Here is a 13,643-nt window from a genome sequence, read left to right as displayed (position 1 = left end):
GCATCGCAAAAGATCTTTCGTCACTCCATCTCACATCATTTCACACTTACTCGTGTTTCGAACCAACCAAATATACCCTCCGCTCTGTGCTCTTTCTCCAACGAGATCACGCGAGTGTGCCTGTTTGTTTTCCTCTCTTTCTCCGCTATTTTTCCGCATACTTATTTGCCGCAGAGATTTTTGATTGCTGTCATTTTGCATACGCGTATTATCACCGGAGAAGGTTTGTTCTCAGTTGGTGATTCCTTGTAAAGTCCACAACGTAGGCTATACATGCACTTCTACTTCCAATTTTCAATTGCACACATCTCGGAAATTAATGCACCATTTCACCTGACATTGCTACTTCATGTATGCTGCAGTACAGCAAACGTGGAGTAACAGTTTTGGCTGGTAAACGGCTGGACAATGCGTACCATTGATACTTCGCGTATCTGCGGTCTTTAGCCTCTTATCCAGTAACTCCCCTACCTCCCCGTGGTGCCGGCTGGGGTACGAGTAACCATAGGGCAGATCAGGAAACCAACCCCGGTGGGACCTTGGTCGTATACTGACAGGGGGGACTCATTTCTCCGGAGAGTGCAGTCTTCGAGCGTCTGTTCACCATAGAGGTGCGGCTCAAAACGCCGTCTGTTCTCCATGTTAGGAGCGGCTGATCAACGTCCTGGTGCCAGCGTGGGACTCTAAACAGTGCTGTGCACGATGGTCCCCCAGCGAGACAATGGGGGTTGGTGCAGGCCCTACAAGCCAGCCGAAAAAAAAAAACAAAAGTACAGGAAGCAAGCAATGTAAATACGGACCAGAACAATCAGCTAGACCCAAGCAACGGATACAGACTAACGATTGGAAAGTCGGAACATGAAACCGCATTCTTTGAGGGTCCGTAAGTTCGACATCGTAGCGATGCAGAAGGTTTGCTGGAATGGATCGCCGGTACATATGTATAGGGATGGTTATACCATAGAGGTAACTCTAAGACCACTGGGTCCCGAAGAAAATCATTATTATTTTTGGCTCACTCAGTACCAGAACAACGGTCCCAAGCAGTCCCAAGCTATTTCACTCACCCCTGCATGTTCTGCATGAATCCACACACCCCTGATGTTATCTGTCAAACTTTCATAGCGAATCAAAACAAACATAGTGTAGTAATAGAATTTCAACTAGAATAGGGTACGTTAATCGTTTGCTTGGGACCAATAGGCTACTAAAGTGGTGGGCCAATTTAAAATCGTTAGTTTCGTATTGATTGTTGGTTATACCATCTACCAGAGCTGCGGCAATACACATAAGCTGAGTACAGCTTTCATCGTGATGGGCGAAATGCAGAAGCGCGTGATTGGGTGGTGGCCAATCGATAGCAGAATGTGCAAGTTGAGGATCAAAGGCCTTTTCTTCAATGTCAGCATAATCAACGTGCACAGCCCTCACTTAGCAAGTGACGATGACGATAAAGACGCTTTTTACGCGCAGTTGGAACGGGAATACGACAGCTGCCCAAGCCATGACGTCAAAATCGTCATCGGAGATTTTAACGCTCAGGTCGGCCAGGAGGAGGAATTCAGACCGGTTATAAGAAAGCTCAGCACTCACCAGCTAACGAACGCCAACGGCCTTAGATTCATCGATTTCGCCGCCTCTAAGAACTTGGTCATACGTTGTACCTACTTCCAGCATAGCCTCCCATATCGGTACACCTGGAGATCACCGCAGCAGACAGAATCGCAAATTGACCACGTTTTGATCGACGGAAGGCACTTCTCGGACATTATCGACGTCAGGACCTATCGCGGCGCAAATATCGGTTCGGACCACTACCTTCTAATGGTCAAGGTGCGCCAAAAACTTTCCGTTGCCAACAACATTCGGTACCGACGCCCGCCACGGTACAATCTGGAGCGACTGAAGCTGCCCGAAGTCGCAACTGAGTACGTGCAATGCCTCGACGCAGCGTTGCCGGATGAGGGAGAGCTCACCGAAGCCTCTCTTGAGGACTGCTGGAGCAACGTGAAAGCAGCCATTAACAGCGCTGCTGAAGGCGCCGTTGGGTTCGTGGAGCGGAATCGACGGAACAATTGGTTCGACGAAGAGTGTCAGACGGTTTTGGACGAGAAGAACGCAGCGCAGGCGGCGATGCTGCAGCAAGTAACCCGTCATAATGTGGAGCGATATAAACAGAAGCGAAGACAACAAACCCATCTTTTCCGGGATAAGAAGCGCCGTCTGGAAGAGCTGGAGTGCGAAGAAATGTAGCAGATGTATCGTTCTCACGAAAAACGCAAGTTCTACAAGAAACTCAACGCATCCCGCCAAGGGTTTGTGCCACGAGCCGAAATGTGTCGGTATAAGGGGGTATCTTGAAGGACGAACGTGAGGTGATTGAAAAGTGGAAGCAGCACTACGATGAACATCTAAACGGCGCAGAGGCGGAGGACCAAGGCGGCAGGAGGAATGGCTTCGTCGCTACAGCGGAGGAGGGAGACATGCCAGCTTCCACGATAGGTGAAGTTAAGGATACTATCCGACAGCTTAAGAACAACAAAGCAGCTGGGAAATATGGTATCGGAGCGGAACTTATCAAAATGGGTCCGGATAAGTTGGCCACTTGTCTGCACCGACTGAGAGTCAGGATCTGGGATACAGAACAGCTACCAGAGGAGTGGAAAAAGGGAGTAAAATGCCCAGTATATAAAAAAGGTGAAAAACTAGAATATGAGAACCATGCTTAGGCCGACATTACCTGCATTTCCCCTATGTAAAAAAAAGTAGATTTTAATGCTAGTAGTAAACTGTATTTTTTTTTTTGCGTTGTAAAAATGAGATGAGAAATGCTCACTACACATCTCGGAATTTAAGTGTTAAATTGGTTACTGTTGATTCAAATGTTAAACTTTACCTAATCTTCGCATATCTATAGTAAACTATGAGCCTACTCTATCAATTACTTTGAAGAAAAGTTATTACCAAATGAGCAGTTGGTGTGTACAACTGTGCATGCCAAACATGTCGACAACGGACCAAATTTTTACGTTGCGGCAGATCCTCCAAAAGTGTCGTAAATATCAAGTCCATACGCACCACCTATTCATCGATTTCAAAGCCGCTTATGATACTATTGACCGTGAAGAGCTATGGAAGATTATGGACGAGAACGGTTTTCACGGGAAGCTGACCAGACTGATCAGGGCTACGATGGATGGTGTACAGTGCTGCGTGAAGACATCGTGCGTAGCAATCATATTTCACATCCAACAGTAAAAACCTGTTCTGGGTGTATGACAACTGCGCCGAATTGTTTCAAAACTCTCATTTTCGAGTTATATCGAGCCAAGTTGATGAAAAATCACCTTTAAACGCGCTTTCGACTGCTATTTCTGAGCTACGAACCGAAATTAAGCAAATGAATACAAAGCCCATTGCGCAACTCCTACCAGCTACAAACTCTCTCTGGCCAACTATCGATCAACGTAGGGGAGCTAAACGTCCCCGTGAAATGGAATCAACTGCACGGAATCCTGATAACTGCCAAATTGGGGCAAACAAACGCAGGATAATGTTATGACAGTTCCCATTTTCAAAAACGGTTTGGAATCAACATTTTGGCTATATCTGTCCAGAATTTGCCCAGACGTCACTGTGGAAGCTGTGCGCGCCATGACGAAAGCCAATCACGAAATTGACAGTGATCCACCGATAGTGAAGATCGTGCCGAAAGACAAAGACACCAACACGCTTTCATTCGTGTCTTTCAAAATAGGACTCGATCCTTCGCTTAAAAGCAAAGCACTTGACCCTGCTACTTGGCTACTGCTACTGCTGTTTCGAGAGTTCAAGGATTGCGGGTCCCAAAAATTTCGTTTCGCTCTGAAGACCAAAAAACCAATCACGCCGTTAGTACCACCGGAAGCTTCTTCATCCCCGATTACTCCCATTATGGATCTGAGCTGATCTCTTCTAGTCCGGGACGCAATAAATCAAGCGATTTGGAAGACCTTCATCCCCCCACTACAGTCCAGCCCCTCCTGCCAGCGCTCTTCAGTCGTCCCGGCCCATACCACAGAACAAACTACGGCTACAGCAACCCATTCGATTCGTGTCTTCGTTTGTTCAATGTTGTCGGTGACGAATTCGATTTTAACTTGACTAAAAACTTTTTTAGAAATAGGATTAGTAGTAATTTCTAGTTTATAAGTAAAATAGTTCAATCTGTACGACTAGTCGAAGACGGTGATAAATAAATAAAATTGTTTGCGATTCTCGCATGGTTTTCTAATTTCATCGAGTGTTATCAAAGTAACCCCGAAACAAAAATCTGATGTGCGTTCATAAGACAATAAAAATAGTGCAAATGCAATAATTGCTGGTAAACGTGTTTCCAACGAATTGACTCTAGGATTCCCAGTACTTGTTTTAAAAAATAAAAATTTGAAAAGCATTCATTGTTGTAAAAACTGTTTAGAATATACTTAAAAAAAAACTTTCAAAGTTACCCCGTTTTACGGTACCTCTCAACGCGAAACTTCCAATTTTCAAATCAAGTCCTGGAAAGTTTTCCATAACCCTAGAGTAAATAAACAGCACTGGTTTGGAAACGGGAACCACTCGACAGTGAGCGCTCAAAATGGCCTAATTGCAATGTTCGATTCTCTTCGTCGATTTTCTCTTTTGTTAATAACTCTCTTGGATTAACATTTCTCGAAGCGTTTGCTGTTGCTTTTGACAGCCAATACAACCTGTTACAGCACTGTATTGGACAAATTTTAGAAAATTGCTTTCTAATCTTACACGTGACGGAATCCATCTTTGACATAAAGGATGAGACGTAAACAAAGATGTCATGTAAAATTAAGTGCTCCGTGACTGAAAAGTTCGAAAGAACGTTTGATTGAACTGATTTTTGCATCTATTATGACTCAATTTTATGGAAATCAAAATAAAGATATGTTCCAAATCTTCTCTCAGGATCAAGATTTTGAAACCATAGCTACAGTTCGGATGCATATAACATGTCCAATCTACCCAAAGGTGGATCTATTCTGTGTGTGTTTTTTTTTAGAATAACGGTTATATTATTATTCTTTTTAACGGTATGTTTTCATCGAGTCTCAGTCTCCACTACATTCAATGTACCTTAATAGCCTGAATCAACCATCATTATTTGCGCAGAGAGCCAAAACATTATCACTACCCAAATGGAAACCACAATAAGCCGCACCACACCACCCCCACCAGAAACCATCAGACGCCATTGCGACGAAGATATAGACATTTTTGTCGTTTATCGGAGAAAGCAACGCGTTCTAACCCTACCTGAGTAGATGTAGAGTCCAGTTGCAATTCGCTTTCTCGTTTTCCAGTTTTTATTTTACCTTTAATGTGAATCCCAACCCCAGCGCTTCTGCCCGAGGGTACCGGGTAACTGCTGCGGCTAGTGACCGACGCGGTGCGGTATTTGCCAAACGTGCAAATGAATTTCCCTCGGGAGCTGTCATTGAGCAGAGCAGAGAGCAATATCGGACATGGACAGTGAGTTTTTTTCTCCATAAAATCGTACCTCCGCGATCATTCTGACCACATTTTCACTGCACCTTTACGCCACTGTTCGAATGGGTTCCCATCAGCGCAAACCGCAGGGCACCATACTTAGATGGAGATGCTAATAAAATTTCATTCCGTTCCGGAGCTATCGGGTTCGGTTAGCGGGGAGCGCCACGGGGGTGTGAGTCGAACCTCGGTTCAACACGTGCAATACGGTAACCGCGGGAAGAGGGGCTCGTAGCTCGGATCGAAAGTAAAAGATTCCCCACCGGTGGGGCCATATTTTACATTTAAAGCTCAACGTGTCGGAATTTTTTATTTTCACTTTGCATCTCTCACGTGCCGTGTTCTATCTCCATTGCACTGGTTTTTGCACACCGGAGAATGCACATTGCACACGACGACGAACCTTGAGGTGTGCGAAATGACCTCGCCTTCGATTCACTATGTAGATGTGGTGGTGGTCGGTTTATGCTGCAGTGCGCCTGCTGCCGTGAGATGCCATGCAAACCGAGCGTAAGTAACGGAGAGGGAGACCATACGTTCGTTCAAGGCGTTAAATGCAAATGAAACATGTACTAGCGCTGCAATTGATCCTGGAACTCGGCGGGAATTTTCCAGCGGCTCGGCAGGGCGATCCGGTGCTACCGGGAGGGCCTCGCTCTCGGTGGGAAAAATGGAAATTAATTGAATTAGTGTTCGGACAGGAGAGAATATTGCATAGTGAGGAATAAATTTGTTTCCTTGTGAAGCGGCGAGCTACTCGCATGGTTGGGCGGCTACCGGATGCGCCAAGTGAGGGGAAGGTCAGTTGGTGGGCAAAAATTGCTGCCTGAAAGATAAATGACACCCTACCAGGGTGCTTTTGGGCGAATCGGTTTTGGGGAAGCGTTAAGAGGAATGGTCATAGTGTCGTTTAATTGACGGTTGAATTGGCAATCAAGGGCAGTTTTGCTTGACTGCACTACCCGTAGGGAATTGTATGGTACAATAAGGTGAAGCAGATGAAAAAATATTCATGCCCATTAGGCCGCGTCGATTTTTGCATACTTAACAAAGCTTCTTCTGAACGCTTGCCCGTCGCTACGCTCCTCTAGCTAAGAAAAATCACAGACAGGACAGAAAACCTGAGTAGCGTTAGACTGGTCGATGACCACCAGATCTTCGACCGCTACTTACCGATGGTCCAAGTCAGTGTTGGAAAAATATCAAAAAATTAATTCTCACCAAAGAGCAAAATCACGCTTGATTTTCGGTTTTTGACGAGAAAACCGCAGCGTGGGCGGCGATGCTGCAGCAAGTAACCCGTCATAATGTGGAGCGATATAAACAGAAGCGAAGACAGCAAACTCATCTTTTCCGGGAAAAGAAGCGCCACCTGCAAGAGCTGGAGTGCGAAGAAATGGAGCAGCTGTATCATTCTCAAGAAACACGCAAGTTCTACCAGAAACTCAACGCATCCCGCCAAGGGTTTGTGCCACGAGCCGAAATGTGTCGGTATAAGGGGGTATCTTGAAGGACAAACGTGAGGTGATTGAAAAGTGGAAGCAGCACTACGATGAACATCTGAACGGCGCAGAGGCGGAGGAGCAAGGCGGCAGGAGGAATGGCTTCGTCGCTACAGCGGATGAGGGAGACATGCCAGCTTCCACGATAGGTGAAGTTAAGGATGCTATCCGATAGCTTAAGAACAACAAAGCAGCTGGGAAAGAAGGTATCGGAGTGGAACTTATTAAAATGGGCCCGGATAAGTTGGCCACTTGTCTGCACCGACTGATAGTCAGGATCTGGGATACAAAACAGCTACCGGAGGAGTGGAAGGAGGGAGTAATATGCCCAATATATAAAAAAGGCAACAAGCTAGAATGTGAGATCTATCGACCGATCACTATTCTCAACGTGGCCTGTTTCCCAGATAATCTTTCGCCGTCTATCGCTGCTAGCAAGCAGATTTGTGGGAAGTTATCAAGCCGGTGTGGACGGGCGATCGACAACGGACCAAATCTTTACGTTGCAGCAGATCCTCTAAAAGTGTCGTGAATATCAAGTCCCTACGCACCACCTATTCATCGATTTCAAAGCCGCTGATGATACTATTGACCGTGAAGAGCTATGGAAGATTATGGACGAGAACGGTTTTCCCGGGAAGCTGACCAGACTGATCAAGGCTACGATGGATGGCATACAGTGATGCGTGAAGGTATCGGGTGCGTTATTGGACCCGTTTGAAACTCGCAAAGGACTTCGACAAGGCGATGGTCTTTTCTGTCTCCTGTTCAACATTGCGCTAGAAGGTGCTTTGAAACGTGCGGGCTTTAACATGCGGGGCACGATCTTCAATAAGTCCAGCCAGGTCATCTGCTTCGCTGACAACGTGGACATTGTCGGAAGAACGTTTCAGGCCGTGGCGGAGCAGTACACCAGGCTGAAACGTAAAGCAGAGAAGGTTGGATTAAAGGTGAATACGTCGAAGACAAAGTATCTGGTAGCTGGAGGGCTCGCATAGGCAGAAGCGTGACAATCGACGAAGATGAGCAACTACAGCAGAGAAATTCGTCGGCGTATTATTGCCGGAAGTCGTGCTTACTACGGACTCCACAAGACCCTGAGGTCGGGTAAACTTCACCTCCGTACTAATTGTACCATTACAAGACGCTGATAAGATCGGTAGTTCTCTACGGGCACGAGACGTGGACGATGCTCGAGGAGGACCTGCAAGCACTGGGTGTTTTCGAACGATGAGTGCTTAGGACCATCTTTGGCGGGGTATGTGAGAACGGTATATGAAGACGAAGGATGAACCACGAGCTGGAGCAACTCTATGGCGAACCCTGTATAAAGAAATTAGTGAAAGCTGGACGGGTGGGACACGTTTTAAGAATGCCGGACAACAATCCCGCAAAAATTGTGTTTGCCTCGAATCCGGCCGGTACAAGACGAAGAGGAGCACAGCGAGCAAGGTGGTTAGACCAAGTGGAGCAGGATCTTGGAAGTGTGGGACGGTCAAGAAATTTGAGACAAGCAGCCACGGACCGAGTGAATTGGCGGATCAGAATAAGTATGTTGATTTTCGAAGGCAAAAATCAACAAGCAAACAACTGCGGTTGATATGCAAGTTGTGATATCACAGCACGGAATATCAAGCTAACAAAACTCACCAGCTGCATATCTCTTTCTATGAAAACGAGGTGCAACAGAATCATTTATACGTCGATTCAACGCTCAGCCTCAACACGTTGTGAATAGTCTCGCAATATCAAAGGAGCTTGTAATATCAATATCAAGCATGATATTTTGCTCCAATATTAAGCGTGATATTGAGAACACATGAGAGCGGGAAAATATCAATATGCTAATGTATATTACCATTCCATTAGTGTCAGAGTAGTTTCAAGAACATCATCAGTAAAATTGGGAAAACTTATGCGAGGTTCAAAAAATTTCAGGAAAGCTTGTGGAACTTCTGAGCAGTCCCATTAACTTTACGAAACTTGTTGGAACCTTATAGCAGTTACGAGGATTGAAAGTAAATTAAGAAAATTTCAGGGAAGTTTCATCGACAGACAAACTTTCTATTCGGAATACATCTAGTAGATAGCTTTTTCAAATATGTCGAGGGAGTTTCAGGTCAAAATGACCACGTTATGAAAAAGAGCACTTTTTGATCATTTAGAAACCTTGCCTGTACTCACTCATCTGGTCATATCTCGTGAACCATATTTTCAAATAATTTTCTTTTCGGAAAACGTCTAGTGGATATGTTTTCCAATATATGGATGGAATTTCTGATCAAATAAATTTATTAAATTCTACATTATAGACCCATCAAAATGGTGGCTCAGCAAAACAAAAAAACTTGTTTGCATAGTTGAAGCTGCTTAACGATAAATATCAGACTTAAAGTGTTCATTTTAAACGATAGATGAGGAGATGAAAGTAAAAAGTTGATAGTTCAGTCCGCATCGTGCTCTCTTGCCGTGCGGATCTATTTGCTTTTTGCTGAAGGAAGTGTTACTGCTACCTAACGCTACAACAAATTTAAACAGCACTTTTCAGTGCTCAATATATCTGTAAATTTTCTACCTTGTTCGACTCTTATCGCTCTTCGATCCTTGTTTGGACCCTACCCGAGGTAATCCTGCTTGGATATCGATTTGGAAAATTCCTCTTCGATCCTTCAGATTCTAATAGTAATCTGCTTGTAAGTCGATATGGATAAAAGTTTTACTGCCGCCATGGCGCCTAAGCGCAAAAGAAAAGGGCAATCTCTTCATCCCCCTTCTGATGAAATTCAATTGAGCAATCAATTTGATTTGCTCACGGATGATGAGAATGATCCATCATCCAGCAAAAATTCTAGTAAACTTTCCCGGCTTAATGCCAAGAAGAAAAAGATTCCCCCTATTGTGATAACTACTTCCGATTTCCATGCGCTTCGCACGGAACTTTTGAACTTTGGGAAATTTTAGATTTCACTGCAAATTGGCCGTCGGGGTGAATGCCGTGTATTAGCTGAAACCTTGGACGGATTCAAATGTCTTCTCAAGTATATTACTGAGAAGCAGCACATTTTTTTTACTTACGACACCAAAGCTGAACGTGTGTTCAAGGTTGTCATGAAAAGACTGCCCAGTGGTGAATCCCTGGATCAGATCAAAGATGAACTGGCAAAATTACTTGGAGTTGTGCCGCTCCAAGTAATCAAAATGAAAATGAAATCCCGACCTGGCGAATCGCGCAACGGGATTTCTAATGATTTTTATTTAGTTCACTTCAAGTCTAGTGAACTAAACAACCTTAAGGCCTTAGAAAAAGCTAGCCTTATGCTCCATGTCCGAGTGAAGTGGGAACTCACCCAGTGCCGTAAGTGCCAGGGATAGGGTCACGTAACAAACCTTGCTACATGCCAGCTAAATGCATGAATTGTGGTGATTCCTCTCACGTAAAGGACGACTATCCTGTGAAGGAAGAACCTAAGAAATTTAAATGTTCAAATTGTGGTGAAAACCACAAATCCAATTTTTGGGAATGTAAGACCAGGTACAAATTCCTCTGCTGTTAACAACGGTCAGCGAGGAACAAATTCTACATTCGTACCCGTATTTACAAATATCACCCCTGCTTCAAATCTTTCATCTATACTTACTCCCCTCGCTACTGACAATATTCAGCGAGTAAATGGAGCTACCTATGCTGCTATTGCAACGGGTAGAAATCATAATACTACCCACCGTTATTGTAACGGAAATTTTGAAAATTTTGACTTAGGAAGCTTCCTGCTCCTAAAATGGAATTTTTACAGAAATCATCAATGGACATGATTACTGATATGCTTAAATTTAACTCCATGTTTGATGCTATTCAAACTGGAGTAAAATTTGCAAACAATATTGTCATGACTTTGAAATTCAGTAATGGATTTTTTTTAAATTAGAATGCTCGATCTCTTAAGGATAATGAAGACGAGCTATTTAACATTTCGAGAGTTCATAACGTGCATATTGTAGAACGGCAACTGGAACGTTCCTTAAACCTGACCATAAGGTTGACAGGGACGCAAATTATTTTATTTATAGAAATGATCGTCTTGATGGAGCCTGTGGTGGCGTTGCCATCATTGTTCATAGACGAATCAAACATAAAATTCTTTCTTAATTTGAAACCAAAATTTTTGAACTGTTGAAACAAAATTTGGACAACTTTTGTTTATAGCTGCCTATTTGCCATTCCAATGCGTAGGCCAGCAAAAGAATTTTCTCAAGGGTGACCTTCAGAAACTTATCCGTCATAGGTCTAAATTCTTCATTATTGGTGATTTTAATGCAAAACACCGCTCATGGAGTAATGCTCAAAGCAATTCCAATGGTAATATTCTGTTTGATGATTGTTCTGCAGGATATTACACTATTCAATATCCAAACAGCTCAACATGCTTTTCTTCTGCAAGAAATCCCTCCACTATTGATTTGATCTTAACTGATTCATGTCAACTTTGTAGCCAATTGGTTACCCTTGCTGACTTCGGTTCTGATCAGCTTTCAGTAACTTTTTAAATATCCCAAGAAATAATTTCTAATTCCAACAGCTCTACTTTCAATTACCATAGAGCAGATTGGGAGCAATATCGGACATTTATGGAATATAACTTCGATCCAAACATTCCTTTGTAAATCAAAGATGATGTTAATTATGCTCTTGAATCTCTGACTACTTCTACAGTTGAAGCAAGAGCTGCCTCATTACCAAAATGCGAGTTTAAATTCGATTCAATTATAATAGACGACAATCTTCAGCTCTTGATCCGTCTGAAAAATGTTCGCAGGAGACAATATCAAAGAACACCCGATCCTGCCACGAAAATTATCTGGCGGGATTTGCAAAAACAAATTAAAAAGCGATTCTCTGCACTGAGGAAATTTTTTTTTTTTTAAATAATGTTTCTAAATTAGATCCGAGTTTCAAACCTAAAAACCCTATTCCAGCACTTGAAGGTGGCGAAATTTTGATCACAAATTCGAAAAAAAGCCCAGAAACTTGCTAAGAAATTCAAGAGCTCCCATATTTTCAGTTTGGGTCTTACTAGTCCTATTGAGAATCAGGTTGCGCGGGATTATATGAATATTTTCTCTCGAAAACTGGGGGACTGATTTGGACGAAGTAAGATCTATAACTAAAAAGTTTCGTAATATGAAAGCTCCAAGTTATGATGGAATTTTCTATATCCTCATCAAAAAACTCCCAGAGAGTACCTTGTCTTTCTTGGTAAAATTATTTAACAGATGTTTCCATTTGGCATACTTTCCTGATAAATGGAAAAATGCAAAAGTTGTTCCAATTTTTAAGCCGGATAAAAATCCAGCTGAAGCTTCTAGCTACCGTCCAATAAGTTTGCTTTCTTCAATAAGTAAACTTTTTGAAAAGATAATTTTAAATAGAATGATGCATCAAATCAATACGAACTCAATTTTTACAGCTGAGCAGTTTGGATTTCGCCATGGGCATTCAACTAATCATCAACTCTTAAGAGTTACCAATTTAATTCGTTCAAACAAATCTGAAGGCCACTCAACTGGGGTTGCTCTTCTGGACATAGAAAAAGCATTTGACAGTGTTTGGCATGAAGGTTTAATTGCTAAATTGAAAAAGTTTAATTTTCCACTTTATATTATGAAATTAGTTCAAAATTATTTAACTGCCAGAACTCTGCAGGTAAATTATCAAAATTCCAAATCTAATCAACTACCTGTTAGAGCAAGAGTTCCTCAGGGTAGCATTCTTGGGCCTATATTGTATAACATTTTCACTTCGGACCTCTCTGATTTGCCTCAGGGTTGCCACAAATCTTTGTTCGCTGATGACACAGGCATTTCCGCTAAAGGAAGAAGTCTTCGTGTTATTTGCAGCAGAAAAGTTTAGACATTTTCTCTTCTTATTTACAAAAATGGAAGATTTCTCCCAACGCTTCCAAAACTCAACTTATAATATTTCCACATAAGCCTAGAGCTTCGTTTTTGAAACCTAGTAGTAGTCACATAGTCACTATGAACGGAGTTCCAATTTCCTGGTCAAACCAAGTGAAATATCTTGGATTAGTACTTGACCAAAAATTAACTTTTAAAGATCACATTGAGGCCATTCAAGCAAAATGTAACAAATATGTTAAATGTTTGTACCCTCTTATAAACAGGAAATCCAAACTTTGCCTGACGAATAAACTTCTAATATTTAAACAAGTTTTTACACCGACTGTGCCCATATAGCCTAGTTGTTGCACTACCAGGAAAAAAGCACTTCAAAGGATTCAGAACAAAGTTCTGAAGATGATTTTGAAGTTGCCTCCCTGGTACAGTACTACCGAGGTACATAGAATTTCGAATGTTGAGACTTTAGAACAAATTTTCAACAAAATAATTAATAATTTCAGGCAAAAATCGTTGCAAACCTCAATTCCAACGATTAAGTCCCTTTGTACTTAGATAAGATTTAGTTTTAGTTTTTAGTTTTTAGTTCTAAGATTTCAGTTGTTATACTGACATGCAGGCTTAAAAAACCTGTTTAAAATACTGAATTGCCAAGGTAGCAACAATGTAAAAACACTTAGATAT

At 42.5% G+C, this 13,643-nt stretch overlaps 1 pseudogene; it reads right to left on the bottom strand.

Moving 5' to 3' along the window:
• LOC135702579 (uncharacterized) overlaps nucleotides 1-1,687 on the bottom strand; it is a 41,634-nt pseudogene extending 39,947 nt beyond the window's left edge.
• Between the last annotated feature and the right edge of the window lie 11,956 nt (nucleotides 1,688-13,643).

This window comes from Ochlerotatus camptorhynchus, unplaced genomic scaffold (assembly GCF_037179485.1).
Source record: "Ochlerotatus camptorhynchus isolate MF236.1 unplaced genomic scaffold, CSIRO-AGI_Acam_v1.1 ptg000193l, whole genome shotgun sequence".
In the NCBI taxonomy this organism is placed as follows: domain Eukaryota; kingdom Metazoa; phylum Arthropoda; class Insecta; order Diptera; family Culicidae; genus Ochlerotatus; species Ochlerotatus camptorhynchus.
This window is presented reverse-complemented; position numbering and strand designations above follow the sequence as displayed.